Consider the following 16,802-nt stretch of genomic DNA (forward strand, 5'->3'; position numbering starts at 1 on the left):
TTCCATATTTTGTTCTTGCTGTTTACTGACGGTTTTATTCTTCTTACTACAGACTCCTCGATGCAGAAGGGTCCAACGTTGCCTTCATTAACCCCTTCATTTAAAAAAAAACTTTCCTTTATGCCAAATAAAATCGTCTAGCGGTAGCAAAAATAATCGTAGGGAAAAACACGTCCTCCGAGTGAACAGGTTAATACTGATGTTGCGTTCTCTCTCTCTCTCTATCCCGGTGCTGGTGATGCCAAAGTTGCAGTTGGTCTGAATATATATTTGGTAGTGTTGGTGGCTGCAGTCTAATTGAGGTCGGACTTGTGAATATGTTGGTGGCTGTGGTAGGACTCACACAACAAACTGAAATAACAGGAGTTGTGGTGGTGTTGGTGGTGGAGGCTAATCGCGGCACTGTAGCTAGGTCTGGAACTTGTCGCAGGGCTGGTAGGTGAAACACAGGATAATTATGACGATGTTGGTAGTTGTGGTAGGGTATGTGGAAGCTGCAGGAGTACGCAGAGAACAATAATGGTGGTAGTGGTGGTAGGTGAAATAACTGCGGTGGCTGTGATAACGTTGGCAATTACAGAAACTGCACACAGTTACAGTACAAGACGTGGTACAAATACACACAGATACACTGGTAGTTTGGGTATATTGGCAGCTGTGGTAATGGTGGTACACACAGCAGTGGTGGATGCTGTTATGGCGATATTTACGATATAAAGTATATTGCGCCGCTGTAATGGTAGGCTGGGCTAGGCTACCTACAATATACAAGCAAGTGGAACGCATATAGTGAATGTATATATGTGGAGAACATAAGGTGAAAACATGTACTTGTAAATATATACCGGTACCGGTAGGCAAACAATTGTAATGGTTGTACATGTGTATAGCAGATGCAGTAGAACTACAAATAAACTGGTACGGGCACATCTGTAGTACTAACAAATGACGTAAGGCACCGGTACGGGTAGCACTGGCACAGGAAGTATATGGACCTGTATGGAAAGAGTTGCAGCGGCAGTATATACATGGAGCACTGGAACTGTGGTGGTGGTGGTGGTGCTGGCTGTGGTGGTGATGGTGGTGGTGGTATTTGAGTGTGGCATATGGCGTGACATTTTGCGGGTTTTGGGCTAACAATTGTGGTGGGCGATGGTGGGGGTGAACTCTGGCGGCGATTGTGGTGGCCCTGAATGGTGGAGGGGAGGGGGCTGGAGGGGGGGAGGACATGCTTCAGGAAGAAAGAGTGTGCGAGGGGAGGCGGGAGAAAATGGTGGGCAGAGAGGGTGAAAAGGAGGGAAATGTGGAACGGCCGGGAAAGGGGAGAAAAGAGAGAGAGAGGGGGGGAGGGAAGAGAACTGAGGAGGATGGGAAAATGGAAAAGAGAGTGCAGGGGAAATAGTTTATGGTGTGTGTGTGTGTGTGAGAGAGAGAGAGAGAGAGAGAGAGAGAGAGAGAGAGAGAGAGAGAGAGAGAGAGAGGGAAAATGGAAAAAATAGTGCAGGGAAAATAATTTATGGTGTGTGTGTGTGTGTGAGAGAGAGAGAGAGAGAGAGAGAGAGAGAGAGAGAGAGAGAGAATGGGGGGGGGGAAACAGCCTCAACGTGTCCGTCTGAACCAGCAAGCAGCGAAAGAAAAAAAAATGTTGCGAAGAAAAGTGGAAAATATAAAATGATAAATGTGCTGAAAAAGTGAGTAGAAATATATCCGAAAAAATAAAAAAATAAAGCAATCGGAGCGCTCAAAAATCTGCTAAGGCTGCACCAATCCCCCACTTTTGCCCTTGACCTTTGACCTTTTCCGCCTAAAATTAAAAAAAAACTCTTTCCTCTGATGTCTCCTCGATAATTACGCGAAATCAGGTGCAATTCCACCCAAGAGTTTTTCCATAATGCTGCTTACAGACAGACAGACAAATAGATCGGCAGATAGACAGATATACATACAGTAGATATCGATTGAGAGAGAGAGAGAGAGAGAGAGAGAGAGGTGGAGGGAGCTTTGTTCATTTGGCCTTTTCTTTCGTAAGCTTTATAAATTCTCTCTCTCTCTCTCTCTCTCTCTCTCTCTCTCTCCCTAAGCCTGTGACAGCCCCGGGAGCCGTGTCGGGGGTCTCACCTGTCACCTGCCTCTAATTTGTCGCTACCATTAACAAGCCTCCTTCAGCTTTACTTCCGTCTGTGAGGATAAGAAGAGAGGTAGATGGCTGAAGGAGAAGAGGGAGAAAGAAATATGGTTGATGACGAGGAGGAAGAACAAGAGAGAAGAACAGTTGAAAAAGAGGAGGAGGAAGAAAGAAAAATGAAAAGAATGAGAACGAGGAAGGAAAAATAATGGATGAAGAGGAAGCAGAGGAAGTGGATAAGGAAGTTGAAGAAGTAGATGAGGAAGTAGGGGAAGTGGATGGGGAAGAAGTACATGAGGAAGTTGGGAGAAGTGGATGAAGAGTATGAGAAGTGGACGAAGAGGAAGAGAGTGAAGAGGAAGTGGGGATAATCGATGAAGAACAAAAATAAGCAGTAGAGGAGAATAGATGCTGAGGAAAATGAAAAGGGAAAACTGACAAAAGAGGAGAGAAAAATAAAGGAAGAGGAGCGGGAAAATTAAATACAGTACAGGTGAGAGAACAGAAGGAAGAACAAGAGGGAGGAACACATGGAAAGAACTGTGAAGAAGGTGAAAGCAAGAAAACGAAATAAAGAGAAAAGAACGTCGGAGGAGAAGCGATAATGAATGAAAATGAAAATGGCGAGAAGGGAACAGATTGGGGGAACTAAAACCAAGGCACGGAAAATGCACAAATGTAATAAGCACATGAACTGAGTGCAAACAACGAAGGAAAGAGGGAAAGAGAGGAAAAGATAAACAAATAAGCGAAAAAAAAAATACGGATTCGGAAAAGAAGTGAAAGGCAGAGGCTGAGAAAATAAAAGCTACAGTATGAGAAAAAAAAAAAGACGAATAAGAAATTGAAAATACATAAGAAACACCATCATCAAAACGAACCGAGGACTAAGGAGCGAGGCAGGAAAATAGAAAAGGCCTTAGGAAAACGAAAAAAAAAAAATGAAAGAGAAAAATGAATAAATTACAGAAAAAAGGTTGCGAGCAGAGAAGTAAAAAGAAAAATTCGTGAAAGAAGATAATGAAATAATAAGGAAGAGAAATAAAGATGAATAGGGAGAAATTATATGGAAAAGACTATATTGAAAGAGGTGAAGGTAAGAACGAAAGAAAAGGGGGATACCTGTGAAGAGAAATACATTAAAAAAAAGGCACAGAAAATAACAAGAATAAATGAGGAAGAGGGGAAATGGATAGCGGAAAGGGGGGAAAGGTGAGGGAAAATTGGAGGGGGGGAAATGAAATATGAGGGGAAAAATTAAGCATAAAGGAAGGGAGAAAACGAAGAAAGAGAGAGAGAGAGAGACTCATCTATAACTCACACGCACCAGCGTGGTTTAAAGCGGTGTGTGTGTGTGTGTGTGTGTGTGTGTGTGTGTGTGTGTGTGTGTGTGTGTGTGTGTGTGTGTGTGTGTGTGTGTGTGTGTGTGTGTGTGTGTGTGTGTGTGTGTGTGTGTGTGTGTGTGTGTGTGTGTGGTGAATAAATTACCTGGCTAGTATGGATTCCTATGTGAGTTTATACAAAATTTCCAGTGCGCCGAGTAATGGCTGTGTGTATGTGCATAAATTTGACTACACAACAGTTTATATCGGTGTGTGTGTGTGTGTGTGTGTGTGTGTGTGTGTGTGTGTGTGTGTGTGTGTGTGTGTGTGTGTGTGTGTGTGTGTGTGTGTGTGTGTGTGTGTGTGTGTGTGTGAGAGAGAGAGAGAGAGAGAGAGAGAGAGAGAGAGAGAGAGAGAGAGAGAGAGAGATCTAAGTAACTGGCAAAGACTAATGTGCCCATGTGTGCTACCCCAATTGAGTCATGTGCTTTCTATGTGCTGTATATATCAACAATTCAAAGGCATTTTATTCTTTATATGCCTGTGTACTGTGTGTGCCCGTGTGTGTGTGTGCTGGGTAAGTGGAAGCCATAAATTAATAAACGAATGGGTGAGATGGGCTGGGGGTTCGGGGGTGGGGCCTGATACTAGGACGTCTATTCTCCTTTCGTTCCTCTCTTCTTCATACACCACAATCTATCGTTCTATCTGTCGGTTCATTAGTTAATCTCTCTTCCTCTCTTGTTCGTTCAATTGTCATCATCCGCCTCTTGTTTCACCCTGCGACCTCTTAAGTTTCCAAGGCAGGGCTCTTGTTTGGCGGGCCACAGCTCGCAAATGCGAGTATTTTTTCCCTTCGGCGAACTGATTGTACATGCAAGTCGCCTTTTGGCGAGGAGAAAACACATCCACTTCAAAACTCAGTACTCTATAAAAGAAGTAAATCTCACTTAAATGAAAAAAAAAGCACGTTGTGATCGATTATTAAGTCTTTCCTTATCGCCATTTTGAATGTTTAAAACCTCATTATTTGATTCTAATTATCACAGTGTGTTATTAATAAACAAATATATTTAGTGCTCGTGAAATATTTCGGCTCGTAGTCAGTTTGGCTACTAAAAATTTCTTTGGCTCGTAAATCTGAAACCTTAGGAACCAAATGGCTCGCAACCATTGGCAGTTTGCAAGAGCCCTGCAAGGTCGGCAGAATAATACAAAATAAGCTCTTAATGGACTCTATCCCTTCTTTTAGGCTGTTTCCACCCCCCTCCACCCGTTCTTACTCCTCTTTTCGTTCTTACATTCTTCTTTCTTACCTCCGTCTCTGTCTTTCCCCCCCCTCTACGTTCCCATCTCTCCTTTCCACATTCCATATCTCTCTCCCTTTCTTTTTTCTCCAATCTCGCCTCTCCCCCCTCCCTCTATTTCACCTCTCTCCTCCCTCCTCCCCCAATCTCCCGGTCTCTCTCCCAGTCTCACTTCTTCCTCACCCCCCTCCCTTCCTCTCTCACCTCTCCCCCTTCCCGTCCCACGTTACTTAACCAGGATCGGCTACTCTGTCCCTGTCAGTTTACTTATTTGATTAAGGAACTTCGTATCTCCCGCCACCCTACCATACCCTGTCTCTTCCTCCCTTCTCTCCTACTCCTTTCTGCCCAGTCCTGTCTTAACCCTGCCTCATGCTGCTACGTTCTCTCCTGTCCTTATCTGTCTTACCCTGTCGCATTCTCTCCCTTCCTTGTTTCTGCCCACCGCAGCTATCTGTCCTTTCTTGCTGCATAGTACTGTGTCCTGTTTTTACCCAACTGTCTTTCCCTGTCACATTCTATTTCCAGCTCCTGTTTTTGATTTTCTTACATCGTTTTTCCCGTATGTGGTATTTCATCTTATCCTGTTATTACCTACCTGCCCTACTAGTCGCATTCTAACCTGTTCTGTTTGTTTTCCTACTTCTTTAACTATGGCATTCTCCATCATATTTTTCCTCTCTCTTCTCTGTCTCATTCTACCCCGTCCTCTTTGTCCCCCATCCTTATTTCCCAATTTCACTCTTTCATATCCATCTGGCTTTCTCCCTCAATCTGTTCTCTTCAGTCTTCCCTCTCCGTTCTTCATTTTTTCCTTGCCTGTATCACTCTGTTCTATCCAGCCTTTTATTTTCACCCTGTTTAGGTGTTTCATCCCATCTCATCCTGTTTCACTCGGTCTCAATCAGTATCATTACCACTTCCTCCCTTGCCTCACTCCTCACCCTACTGCCCTCTCATCTCCAAACCCAGTCACCCTTCTATTGGCACCTCACCCAGCTTCACTCTCACCCTACCTAATGTCCAACTGTCCCCCCAGCTGCTCTATCTATTCCCCCTCACCAGTCTCTCTCTCTCTCTCTCTCTCTCTCTCTCTCTCTCTCTCTCTCCACCCTATCCTTCCCCATCTCTGGCCTCCTCCCCGCTTGCTCCCATTACGCCAATCAACCCTCCTCTTTATCGCCTCTCCCCTCCCACACTCTCACCCTTCCCTTCCCCTTCCCAAACCTAATCCTCCCTACCCCCATCCCTCCCTCTTTTACAATGTCGTCTTTATTACCCTACTCCCCTCCCCTCCCTTATATTGTACTAACCTAACTTATTCCCTATTTTACTCTTATTTTATTCCTTCTCTTTCTCTCTTTACTACCCTTTCCTTCTCCTCCATTACCTCTCTCGATGGCTCTCCCCCATTTCCCTTCCCTATATCATCAGCGGCTACCTGCCTTAGTCCTGGCTTAGTTTTGACTTCTCTTCTTCCCGTTTTCTCTCCTCATTAACCTGTACTGTCCTTCCTCTCTCCTCTACCTGAGCTCCATACCTCCCCTCTCCTCCTCCCACATAATATCCCCAACTACACACTTTCCTCCCCTCATTTAAATTTCTTCCTTCCACTCTGCTTCCATATCCCTCTCTCCCTCTGTTCCACCTTCCCCTTCACACCCTACTCCACACTCACTCCATCTCCGCCTTACCCTGATCATCCCTCCCCACCATCAGTCCCTCTCTTCCCCACCTCTCCCCACTTTACATCCCATCCCCATGTCTAAAAAAATAAATAAATAAATAAAAATGAAGCAGATTACGTATTTATAGGCTTATTCCAGCTACCTCCAGATAATTTAATTCACTCATGGGAAACCTTTTGTAGTGAAGGGGTCGGTGGAGGCTGTATGTGACACCCTAGTTCGATAGCTCTATATGACACCCTAGTTCGACAGCTCCATGTGACACCCTAGTTCGACAGCTCCATGTGACACCCTAGTTCGACAGCTCCATGTGACACCCTAGTTCGACAGCTCCATGTGACACCCTAGTTCGACAGCTCCATGTGACACCCTAGTTCGAAAGCTCTATGTGACACCCTAGTTCCAAAGCTCTATGTGACACCCTAGTTCCAAAGCTCTATATGACACCCTAGTTCGAAAGCTCTATGTGACACCCTAGTTCCAAAGCTCTATGTGACACCCTAGTTCGGAAAGTCACTCATTAAAGCCTAGTAAAATTATATGGCAGCAGAAGGAATAATATACAAAACACGTGATCTGACTGAAGGAATTAAGTACACCCCTGAAGCTTAAGGCCTCTCACACGGAGGGCGTCTTACAAGTTTTACTCTTACTACCTCCACACGAATTTTCCTCAGCTTATAAGACCATCCTCGAGAGTTCCATTGGCCTAAAGAAAACTCGGGGGCTACTTATAAACCCTACTAACACGAGATGCTTTTATTTCCCACTGGTAAATAAAAGATATGAATGCGACTTTTCAGTGATATTCTTGCTACCATCTCTCGCAATGAAGCAGTTAGAGGCCACTTCCATCAGCTTGTAGACGCAGGGGATCTTAATTTAATCTTACTACTACCACACGATGTTATGAGGCCTGCAGGAGACGTACCGTAGCGCAGTGATACAGCTCTAGCTCCATCCCCTACTGCCGACTTTCTCCCCAATACCCAATCCAACGTTAATAATTATATCACCTCGTCTGCCCATCACCCCTATTTCCCCCCTTCGAACCCCCTCCCCAATAACCTTCATCATTCTTCTTTATTTACTCTCTCTCCCCCCCCCCCAATACCCAACCCAAAGTTAACAATGTCACCTCGTCTACCCGTCACCCTCCCCCCCTCCCAGTTTGACTACCGGACCCTCGGTAAGGCCATCCCGGTAGGAGCTGGACCCCGGCATAGTGATCCCCGGCGTGGTGGACTTGATTTATGAAACAACTCGTAAAATGTCTTATAAAACCGGGTTGGATTCTGGTTCTCGGCCCCCCAAAATACCTTTAAGGGAGTGGGAGGGGGAGAGATGGAGGGGGAGAGGTGAGAGGGGGGGAGAAGGTGGAGAGAAAGACTTGGGTTGATAGTAAGTGAAAAGGGAGAAGAGAAGAGAAGGGGTAAGATGGGTAAGAAAGGCCAGAAGGTAGGAGAAGCGAGGGCGAAAGAAGGGCGAGGAAGGGAAAAAGGAGAGGGAGACAAAAGGGGAAGTGTAAGGCTGAGAGTAGGGGAAATGGAAGAGGCACGAGTCAATGGCATGAGAAAAGAAATAGGAGAAGCAAGCACGAGGAAAAAATGGCAAAAGTAAGATACCGAGTAGATGGAAAAGATGACGACAATGAAAGAGAGAGAGAGAGAGAGAGAGAGAGAGAGAGAGAGAAAGAGACAATAGAAAAGAGGAAAAAGGAGGCAGGGAGCGAACAGGTGTACGGATGCTTCCTAACTATTATTGTGTTCGGGTATTTTCATGGCCTACCTATTATGTATACCAGAAGGAAGAGGAAAAAAATAGGAGAGGAAAAAAGAAAAAGGACATGAAAACTCAGAAAACAGAAGAATAAAATGTAGACGAATAAGGGGGATTTAGAAGGACCACACTAAGACGAAAATAAATGAATGATGAGAAACGTAAGATTGGACGAATGTGGACAAAAGATAGAGAAATAAAGGGTAAGAGAAGAATGGAAATAGAGATAATGAAGAATGGATGGCAGGAGGGAGGGAGGGAGGGAGGTGAAGACAGGGAGTCAGATGAGAGGGATGATGGGGGAAGGGAGGGAGAGGGAGGAGGTGAGGGCATGTTGGGACCTAATGAGGAACAGTGTTGAATTCTGGACGTGTGTGTGTGTGTGTGTGTGTGTGTGTGTGTGTGTGTGTGTGTGTGTGTGTGTGTGTGTGTGTGGTGAGCTATTTCGTTTTTGTGCCTGTTTTTGTGGGAGATCTTGTTTCTGAAATGACCAAGAGGGTGAAACACGATTTCACAAACGTGGAAGAATGAGAATAACAAGAAATAAGAATAAGGCAACCAGAACACGATAAAACACACACACACACACACACACACACACACACACTACAGATAACAAGACTCATGATAAATACAAGAAAACTTTAACAACCTGAACCGTGAAAGATAAACACTACCAATAAATATACGTGAAAAAGGCTTTGGTTACACCTGATCTATCTAGTGTAGGCCTAATTTTCGTCCCTGGAACTTCGGTTATTCCCTTTCATATTCTTTTAACTTCAACACACAAAGAACCAACGGCAACCAAACCCGTGAAATAATAATGACAGAATATTAAGCATAAAAAGAAAAAAAAAGGTGAATAGAAATTGATGCGAATAACCCTCCTTTCAAATTAGTCATAGTCAATATTTATCACTACCATCCTAACCTTTTCTCCACCTAAATATTGGGAGTTAGGACAGAATCAGAAAAGAAAAAAAAAAAATTCAATCATACACATAAATGCCCACAAATATGCAATAAATAAAATAAATAAATAAATAAAACTACGTAAACTTAACCCTTTCGGTCTAAGCTCAATATTTTCACTTTGCTGCCATCACATTATTAAACTTAAGAGGGTCTAACAGCACTCAAATAATTATAGGCTCCATCTAGACCCTCCAGTCGGAAAAGTCTCTCCTAAGCTGAACAGGACTGTGTGGTAGCAAGGAAAAAAATAAATAGAATAAAAATAAACAGGAAATACGTCCCTGGGATGAAGGGGTTAATAATAAAAACAGGCTATAATAAATAAACAGAACAATAATGCAAATAAGGAGTCATATAATACCCATATAAAAATAACAGATCTGCTCCAAAATCAAGTAAAAATTAGATCGCAAAATTAATATCAAAATCACGAAGCTATTATAAAAAAAAAAAAAAAATGCTGACCAAGGTATCAAAATTGACCAAAAATAAAGACAAAAATAAAACTAAATAGAAAAATATATAGGAAACTTAATACTAAAAGAAGAAAAAAAAATAGATTGGAAAATTACTACCAAATACTCCAGGCTGTAATATCGGAACACAGCCTCGTGGAAAGAGCAACAAAGGCGCCAAGACCCGTAAATCATAATAACAGCCTAACTACCCAAAGAGCCAATGAGCCTCGTTGAGCTCGTTAAGTCCTCACGTGGCTGCATACACACACACACACACACACACACACACACACACACACACACACACACACACAGCTACAAAGTACATATGGATGCACACAGATGAATAAGCTATACTATACTCATTTACACCCTCTCTCTCTCTCTCTCTCTCTCTCTCTCTCTCTCTCTCTCTCTCTCACACACACACACACACACCAGGCCTCGTTAATCACCTCATTTTTTTCCTTACAGGCCCTTCGTTCGAATTTACAAATATTTTTACTCTCATCACCTCCTCCCCTCCCCATCCCACCCTCACTTGGTCTGATCGAAATACTGTGTGATGGTAATGTTATGGCAAATTTTCTAAGACTTCCTTCCCTCTGTTGACACACTAAAGAACACTAGTTACTTTGTTATATCTTTCATTTTATTTTTATATGACTCTGCTATCGGTTTAAAGCAGTATTTGTAACAACGGTATCTAATATTTCTGAGTAAAATTTTTCTTTGAAGTCTCATTCTACTGGCTAGCTACGATGTGTACTCTTATTTATTTATTTATTTATTTATTTTTGTGATGGTATGTCAGGTTTGAGTTCATAATAGGCTACTGATAACCCATATATATGCCCTACCTACTCCCCCCCCCCAAAGTCTTACTACGTTCATTTAAGTATCCATATTATACTTTCTAATTCTCTCTCTCTCTCTCTCTCTCTCTCTCTCTCTCTCTCTCTCTCTCTCTGTCTGTCTCTCTCTCTCTCTAACAAGTAGCCCACAAACAAACATGGAGGGGGGATTGTACAGTACAGGAGGAAATATGTTTGTTCCTGAGGTACCATTCATCTGACCTGACTTGACCTCACCTCACCTCTATGGGCAGGTGGGAGAATACACAAGGGGATGGGTGGGGGGAAAAACAGCTTCATAACACATGTAGCCAAGAGTTATAATTGGATGGCCCGAGTTCACTGGAAGAGGTAATGGAAAACCGGCTTTATAACAGGTCTGGTTAAGGATGAAATTTGAACAGACAAAGCCGGGAGGAACACTTAAGGGAAAAAGGGTCTTTGTTAGTGTATATTAAGGGCGAGAGTTCTGTGCACTAATGTTATGGTGTACGAAGGATTGTGTGAGGGGGAAAAAAAGGCCTTATGGTGCTGTGTATTAAGGGCGAGAGTCGTGTGTATTAGTGTTACGCGGTATGACGGAATAAGTAAGGGAAAATCGGATTTCTGGTTCTATGCATTAAGGGTCAAACTTGTGGGTACCGAGGTAATGATTTGGGTAAGTCATGCGTGGTGATGTCAAGGGAGGTATCATTAGTGTTGTTAATTTCTTCATTTATCACCATTAACATTATTATTAGCATTATTGAAGCATTCGTCATTATTATAAACTTCAGCATATATAATATTCATTCGTTCCGCCATCGTTTTAGCATAATTATCATCCTTCCATTATCATACTTATTGTTAGCACTTTCACATTCAGACTATCACCGTTATATTTTCGTTACAAATCTCATTACACTTTATACAATTCTGTTTTGCATAATATCAATACTCTTCACTGTATCCAAAATATCATATTTTTCCAATCGACTAGTCATTTCAACCCAACTGTCACCCTTACTCTTTTCATTATTATTATCATTATTATTATTATTATTATTATTATTACTAGTTATTATTATTATTATTATTATTATTATTGTTTATTATTATAATAAGTTAATACCACTTTTTCTTCAACTTCATAATCATCGTCAAAATCAAACATCAATTTCTTAACCTCAAAAACTTTCCTGACAGTCAGCATCACTATTTCCGTCCGAAAAAACATCAAATTTTATGTTTATTAAAATCCCAAATCTAGAATAATAATAATAATAATAATGATAATAATAATAATAACCATAACTCTCAGTGCTTTCCAAGGTGCGCCCCCCAATGCAATAATTATAAATACCATTCCATGCTCTCCTCGTCATTACTGCTTCGCCCTTATCATTATTACTCTTTATTAAACTTCTTTATTAGTCTCTCCTCCTCCTCCCTGCTATCATTATTATTACCACTAGATAACATGGCAAAAGTTGGCGGGCATACGACGGAGCTTGCATATTAACTAGGCTCACTGGCTCTCTCTCTCTCTCTCTCTCTCTCTCTCTCTCTTCCATTCTACTTATCTCTACTATTTTTCTCTCTATGAAAAATCCCCCCCCCATCTCTCTCTTACTATTTTTACCCTCTTACATACCTCTCTCTCCCTTCTTACTTCTTACCTCTACTCTCCCATGACCATTTTCCTCCCCACCCGTGCCCCTCCCCCCTCTATGACCTGACCCAAGCTTTGACCCGTGAAAAGGTGACTATTCCCTCCCCCACCCCTCCTCCTTCCATCTTTCTCTTACATACACTCAGGTCTTCCTCTCTCTCTTCATCTCTTTCATCCATCCTGCACATCTTCCAGTTTAGTCTCTCTCTCTCTCTCTCTCATTCGTTACCCCTTCCCCTCTGCTCTCTCTCCGCTTCAGTTTTGTTACCTCTCCACCCCACCCCCCAAACCCCCTCTCATGGCCTTCATTACCACCCTGCATTCTTGAACACGAAAGGGTAGTGCAGTGTGCAAGATGTGTTTGTGCAGTTCCGGTTGGGTACTTCGAAATCCCTTGCCAAAAACATACCGGCAAAAAAAAAAAAAAAAAAAAAAAAACAGAAGAACCGGATACATATTGGGGAGGAGAGGTGGGGTGATGGATAGGAGGGATGGGTTTGGGGGAGGGGGTGAAGGGTATGTGGGGAGGGGTCGGTGTGAAGGCTTGTAATCTGTGCTTATTGTTCTTACTTGTAGTACACGGGGTTTCTTGCACTGTCTCTACCACTTCATATTTTCTTGCGTACTGACTGTAAAGGAAATAGTGTCGAACCACCAGCAGAATTTTTAGAATCGGAAAGTCAAACTGTTTAATTCTGGCATTGAAAAGTACGATTTGTTTTTTTAATATATTAATGCTTAAATAATTACTATATAATTACTTCTTCATTTTATATATAATTTTACTAACTGCTCCAATTCTAATACCGGTGTGTCATTTAACTATTTCCATAAGGTATGCTACTCTTTCACCTACGAGTATTAGGCCAACCAGATTCACACACACCATACACCAACTCTCCTCTCCTCTCCGTTATAATTCCTTCCTTCATGTTGTATTCACCTTCTTTCCTTATACCCCCTTTTTACCTTCCTTATATATACTACACGTTTAACTCACCATTAACTCCCTTCTCACCCAATTTCCTGGCGCTCAGTTACCCTTCCTTCCCTTCGTCAATCCTTCCAGTCTCGCTCACCTTACCATGCTCACTTGCTCTTTATATTACTGTAAGAATGGTACAACAGTAAAACATTTGCATCTCAACATTTTCTCATATTATTTACATTATTTTCTCTTGCCTCTCTCAACAATCTCTTTCTTCAGTCTATAATTGCTTTTTCATTACTGAATACCGTACATTTTCCTCTCCTAAATTCCTCCTTATTTCCAACCTTCTTTCGACGAGAATTATCCCATAAGCTAAAATAAATCGTTTGGCGAAAGCAAGAGCACAATAAGGTAAACGTCACTAAAATAAAGGACTTATTGGATTTTGCTCTACCGCTTCCACCTCCTTTACTACAAGAGATCTTTCCTAAGCTAAATAAAATCGTCTGCCAGTAACTATAAAAAAACAAAAAGGACGTCATTGTACTGAAGGGGTTTATATGCTTCCTGAATCCTACAATCTTCCAAATACTTCTCTCTCTCTCTCTCTCTCTCTCTCTGCACGGGCCATTTTTTTTTTTTAATCCATCTTCTGTATCCTCCCATGCTTTCTTAATTTTCCCCTCCATCTTCTTCTATGTTTCTCTCTTTTTTTATGCTGTTTTCTTTCCCTGTTAAGCTATGTACCTTTCCCTCTAGCTATCCTTCCTTCCTACACAAACTATTTTGCTCTCATCATTTATTATTCGTTTTTCAATTAATTTCTTCCAACGTCTTCCTTTTTAATTATCCCTTTTTTTCTTCTTCTTCTTCTCTTCTTATGCTAGTCTTCATTTCACAAACTATTTATATTTCTGCTCATTCATTCTTCTTTATCCAATGACTTTGTACTTTCCAGTCTTTATTTCTCCTTCCTCCTCTTTTAATATTTGTGTGTGTGTGTGTGTGTGTGTGTGTGTGTGTGTGTGTGTGTGTGTGTGTGTGTGTGTGTGTGTGTGTGTGTGTGTGTTTTACCATCCCCTTTGTCTTCTTTCCAAGCATAATTTTTTCTCATCCAACCTTCTTTATCGAACGTCCTCAAGGCATACTCTCATCTTCCTCATTTTCTCCCCAACTTCCTTGTATTTTCTCATTATCTGCCTACCTTCTCCCTCCCACTTTTATTATTATTTTTATTATTATTATTATCATTCGAATTTGTTCTCTCACAGCTTACTTTCTCTGTTCCCTCTTCCGTTTTCCCGACTTTTACTCATTCTTTTATCTTACAATTTTTTTTTTCAATTCTTCCATCTTTATCTAATCAGCTTCGTCTTCTTACCGTCCCATTCTCCTTCGACATTTTCCTCCATTTTTCTAACTTGATTTCTTTCATTTCTTCCTTCTTGATCCAATCGCTCTCATTATCCCTTTCCTCCTTCCATATTAACATGATTTTCTCCACTTCTTCCTTTTATACAACTCACTATAAAAACGCATTTCGATTCACTCTCTCCCCCCCCCCTCTCTCTCTCTCCTGTAACCAGTTTCTTCTTCATATCCATTCCTTCTTACCTGTCGTTCCTTCCATTTTCTCTCATCCTTCAAAAATATGATGCTACTGTTTTTCTATTCCTATGTAGTGTTCATTTTATTTATTTTTTTCTCTCTCTCTTCCCGTCCTTCCTCTTTCCTCTGTACTTAGTATCCTCTTCCAGGCCCATCTTTCCTCCGAGCCAAACTCCCTTTCTTCATTATATTTCCTTCTCCTCCTCCGTTATTTTCTTCCCATACTTTCCATCATTATGTGTGTCCAAAGCAGAGAAAGATAAATGCAACTACTGTCAACCTCGCACTACAGGTTACTACGTTGCACGGACAAGTTTGGAGTGTGTGTGTGGGGGGGGGACTGAAAGCTACCTCTCTCTCTCTCTCTCTCGTCAAATCCCACAGTTTGTACCCGTATCTCTTCGCCATTTAGGATTCTCTCCCAACTTCTACTTGTCTCAGCTCCAAAATCCCTTTCCTTCTAGCTTCCCTTGCAATATCCTCCTCACTTCTCTTCCCACCCCTTCCCCTCGAATGCCCTCCCTTCTCTTCCCTTCCAGTACCCCTCAGTTCCACAATATCTCCCTCTTCCCGTCTCTTCCCTTCCGACAATCTTTTCCTTCCTTCTGAATAACATCTCGCTCTCCTCCACTATCCATCTTCCATCTCTCTTCTCTTCCCTTCAAATATCTTTTCCCTCTTCCCTTTTCTTCTATCCAATATCCTGGTCCCATTCCTTACAATACTACTTTTCCCACCTTCCGTGTATCTTTATTTCTCTTCCCTTTACTTCCCTTTCAAAATCTTTCTCTCCTTCCTTTCCTTCCCTCCAGTATCTTTTCTTCCTCTCTCCCCTTCCCTCCCAACCTTCTCCTTTCTCATCAGTACCTTTTTGCCTTTTTCCAAACACCTTTTTCCTCCTCCTTTTTCTTCCCTTCCAATGATATTTTCCCTCTTTCTCAATATCTTTCTCTCTTCTTCCCTCTCCGTATCTTTTCTCTCCTTCCTTTTCTTCCCTTCCAATATATTTTCTCTCCCTTCTCTTCCCTTCCAATACCCTTTTCCCTCCTTGCCTCCTTCCCAATATCTCTCTCCTTCCCTCCCCTGCCCCTCCCCCCTCCAACACTTTGTCTCACTCCCCGTGGCGTCCGGGAAATTTTAGCACACAGTCTGGCCGGCCGAAGAGGGTCATTCAAGACTTTTTTCCCGGGCGATGGATGGCGGGAGGGAGGAGAGGGGAAAGGCAAGAAGGGAAGGAGGAAGGATAGGGAAGAAGGGAGAGAACTGAAGGAAGATGGGTGAGACTCGAAGGAAGGTGGGAAAGAGAAGCAAGAAGGGAGCCTAAGGAAGAAGGGAGAGATTCGAGGGTATGAAGGAGGGTAAGGATGATGGCGGGAGGGAGGAGAGGGGAAAGGCAAGAAGAATAGGCGAAGGATTGGAAAGGGAGAGATTTCAGGGAAGATGGGTGAGACTCGAAGGAAGGTGGGAAAGAGAGGCAAGGAGGAAGGGAGGAAAGATGGCGAAGAAGGGAGAGATTCGATGGAGAGACAGGGAGGGGGAGTTAAGTAAGGAGTTTGGAGGAAGATTCGATAGTAGGAGGAGGGAGGGTATGGAGGATGGCAGGGTGGAGAAAGGAAAGACAGGGAGGGACGAAGGAAGGATTGGGAAGAAGAGAAAGACTCAAGGAAAGATGCGAGATTCGAGGGAAGGAAGGAAACAGAGGTAAGGAGGAACGGAGGGAGGCAAGGGAAGAAGACAAAGAGAGGAAAGGAGGAACGGAGGAAGAGATGGGTTGGTAAGGAGGATGGCAGGGAGGAGAAAGGAGAGGCAAGGAAGGAGGGGGGAGGGATAGGAAAGATGGGAAGGCCAGGGAAGAAGGAGAGAATCGGGGGATGGATGACAAGAAAAAATGAGTAACTAGAGAGTCGAGAGGAGGAGAAGAGGAAGGAAGAGATGGGGCAAGGAGAAAAAATGACGACCAAGGAGAGGGTCGAGGAAAGGAATTGGAAAGGAAAGGGGCACGGGCAGATAGGAAAATGGAAAAATGAAACAGGTGAAAGGAAGGAATGAAAATACAAGGAGCAAGAGGCACAAGGAGGAGGAGGAGGAGGAGGATTGGCTG

The sequence above is a fragment of the Coenobita brevimanus genome, chromosome 51, assembly GCF_032717465.1.
Source record: "Coenobita brevimanus isolate Jiangsu-jjx chromosome 51, ASM3271746v2, whole genome shotgun sequence".
Lineage (NCBI taxonomy): Eukaryota > Metazoa > Arthropoda > Malacostraca > Decapoda > Coenobitidae > Coenobita > Coenobita brevimanus.